The sequence below is a fragment of the Mustela lutreola genome, chromosome 15 (genome assembly GCF_030435805.1).
Source record: "Mustela lutreola isolate mMusLut2 chromosome 15, mMusLut2.pri, whole genome shotgun sequence".
Taxonomy (NCBI): domain Eukaryota; kingdom Metazoa; phylum Chordata; class Mammalia; order Carnivora; family Mustelidae; genus Mustela; species Mustela lutreola.
Genome location: NC_081304.1, coordinates 39,130,068 through 39,133,546, shown reverse-complemented (window position 1 = coordinate 39,133,546; position 3,479 = coordinate 39,130,068). Strand labels below are relative to the sequence as shown.

General features: G+C 43.3%; 1 pseudogene; it reads left to right on the top strand.

Moving 5' to 3' along the window:
• Positions 1-901: 901 nt before the first annotated feature.
• On the top strand, positions 902-1,561 carry LOC131815625 (THAP domain-containing protein 2-like; annotated as a pseudogene).
• Positions 1,562-3,479: the final 1,918 nt, after the last annotated feature.

The following is a 3,479-nucleotide window of genomic DNA, read 5'->3' as shown; positions in this document are numbered from 1 at the left end:
GGGGGTGGGGTGTGCTGGCACTGAACGCATGGGACAGCCCACATGCCTCTAACGGGGGAGGCTGCTGCTTACTCCCAGCCAGTTGCTGCCAAGTGGGAATGCAGGTGCAGTGTAACTAGACATTGAAATTTCTCAAGATAAACCAAAAATCTGAATTTTAATGGAAAATCATTGCCAGTTAGTCCACATAAAAACAAGCAAAAAACCACATATACATAGAAATGATGAAAGCAGCATGGTCTTTGAATCTCAGCAATTCCCTCCCATAAGATAAACAGAGCAACTAGAGACCAAAACTACAGACAGTGACATCAAGCCGGATGATGAGCTACTCCCATGAAGCCTAAAACACACAAGTAGGTGGGGACAAATCACCAAAGCCCAAGCCCCTTGCAGTCTCAACATCTACGTGGGAGGCAGAAGAGGGAGTGGTCAGGTACCTGATGGCCCTGAGGAAATAACCATACCCAAACAGCCAACAGAGGTTCCCTGGAAAGCAGGGAGGTGGGTGGCAATTGGAAAATAGCAGTTGAAAAACCGGAAGTTCTGCCTAGGTGGGAGAGTTTCATAGTAATGGGGGGAAGGGAAAGAGACACCTTTGTAATTGCTCCAAAGAAGGCTGCCACAGAGACACACTAGTCCCACTCCCTTTTGGGGGCCAGGAGGGGACAGCTTGTGTCCCACTGGAGCTTCAAGACTGTCTGCTGTGCTGCCTCAAGTCCGCCATATTGATAAAGAGACAGGAAAGGTTGGCACCACCCATCCCCCATACACACACCTGTCTCTCCCACCGGCTTCCACGACTCCTCTCAGTGGGCCCTTCCGCTGCCTCGCTTGCCCAGCTTTTGTCAGAAGGAAGCGGGGCAGCCAGGGCCTCCAAACAGGCTCAGAACAGGGCTGAATGAGGGGCAGGGAAAGGCCGGCCACCCACAACACACACGTGACCATCGGCCTCCACAGGCTCCCTCTGGATTCTAGAAGAAGAAAAGAATGGGCTCGCCCACTTAGGTACAACAATTTTGTGCCAGGAAAACACTTTTCTTTGTTCAAAGCACTTTGAAGTCTCTTGTTCTGACTCAAAGGACAAGCTCGACGACTTACAATGGATGCAATTCCAACCAGTTTAGGTTTCTGTACCTATTGAAAGTCCATGAAACTCAAGTCAAGGAATCTTTTGAAGGAAAACAACAGTTGTACTCCAACAGGACCATCTAGTTTAAGATCAAACGTTAGTAGTCAGCCAGAACTACATAACACAGTTATACTAAAAGCATAACATAACACAGCTATGCTTTTAGGAATCCTATGGCGGCAGAAAGAAAAAGAGTGTAATTGAATGGGAAAAAAACCAACAAGCTTATGCAAGACAATGAAAACTTGCTTACAAAAAGAACACAGAGCAACCAGAGGAGGGATCAAAGCCATGCGCCTGGTGGAGAATCTGGAAGCAAAGACTGTATCACCCAAGGGCACATCAGAACACATTTTACCCACTGCCTTAAGCAGTCTTCCTTTGGAAGATTTCAAGAGTCTTGAACAAGATCAACAAGAAAAAAATTAGACCAAGTCTCTCAGACCAAGAATTACCTTCATTTAAGATTAGCTTATGTAGGACTTGATGCCTCCCCTTCATTCTATTCAAAGGTAAAAATATTTAAGAATATTATGCCAAAGTTGAGTATTTGATGAAGTTTTACTTGAAGTAACAATACTACTGTATAACTTATGAAGACTCAATTACAGAGAATGGAAACTTTCTATGATATTTTTATTTGAAAAAGAATGAAAGTGACTTACATGAGAATTACAGACTTAAAGATTTTGCTAGGAAATTGTATGTTTGCAAGGTGTTTGTGTTCCTGTCTTTTAATACTATGTTTAGGGATGCCTGGGTGTCTTAGTCAGTTAAGCGTCCGCCTTCAGCTCTGGTCTTGATCCTGGGGTCCTGGGATCGAGTCCTGCATCGGGCTCCCTGCTCAGCAGGGAGCTTGCTTCTCCTCTGCCTGTCACTCGCCCCTGCTTGTGCTTTCGCTCTCTCTCTCTCTCTCTGACAAATACATAAAATCTTTACAAAAAAATAAAACTACTTTTAGGGACACCTGGGTGGCTCAGTCGTTAAGCGTCTGCCTAGGCTCAGGTCATGATCCCAGGATCCTGGGATCGAGCCCCACATCAGGCTCCCTGCTCAACAGGAAGCCTGCTTCTCCCTCTCCCATTCCCCCTGCTTGTATTCCCTCTCTTGCGGTCTCTCTTCCTCTGTCAAATAAATAAATAAAATATTTAAAACAAAACAAAATACTTTTAAAAGAACTATTTATGACAATGGGTTTAATTTCTATTAGAAAATAATTTTTTCCCCTGCATCCTTTGGGATACTGCATTCTAAAAGATGCTAAGTAGGAGTTAGCCTACATTAAATATAACTTTAAAAAAAGAAAGAAAGAAAGAAAGAAACTGGAAGGTTCTATCCAAACTATTAGTGGCTGAATGCAAGGGGTCTGTGGCCAGTTCTGAAGGGATGGAGCAGTCCAGACCCTGTGAATGTTGAGAACTGACCAGCCAGGGATCCCCAACACAGGTTCCACACACTAATGAGAAATTGCTGGCTGTGGGAGCAAAACTGAGCAGAAGAGGAATAATAGAATCAAAAGAAAGAGAAGGTCTGTAGACAAGTGGGGCAGGGGAGCAGAGCCAGGAGATCTCAGAAGGTGAGCTGTCATATTTTTATTTTTTTTTAATTTTTTTAATTTTTTAAAGATTTTATTTATTTATTTGACAGAGAGAGATCAAAGGTAGGCAGAGACGTTGGCAGAGAGACAGAGGGAAGCAGGCTCTCCGCTGAGCAGAGAGCCTGATGCGGAGCTCGATCCCAGGACCCTGAGATCATGACCTGAGCCAAAGACAGAGGCTTAACCCACTAAGCCACCCAGGCGTCCCACATATTTTTAAATACAACACAAAACAACCCAAGAGGGAGCCCCAAGCAGTTAGAAAACTTCCCGGAATGAGGGCCTCTTCCACAAAGTTCAGGAAAATTGCGTTTACTTAAAAACAAACATCATAAAAATGTTGAGGGTGAAAGTCACACAAAATTAGTATTCAAACAAAGAGAATAAGGAACAAAGTAACACCTTTCTAGGCAGTGAAAGTATTCCAGAAAGAGACACCTACAAAGCAAACAAAAGCTGCAACCTCTTACTTCCAAAGGAGCTAAAAGACATTAAGGAAATGACATCATCATCCACTTAAGTGAGTGTCATTAGAATCATAACCTCAGAAATTACATGACACATTGGGAAAAAGAAGAAAAGAAGGGGTAAAGTCATTGCAAAAAGGAAGACCCAAACTCGAAGAAACACGAGAGTACACAGACATAATAAATAAGGCCTTCCAGATAACAGAAGGTCAAAAGGAAGAAAATTGTAACAGTCAAAAGAAGTAGAAGAAAAAAGAGGATAAGAGTAATTTGAGAGAAAATG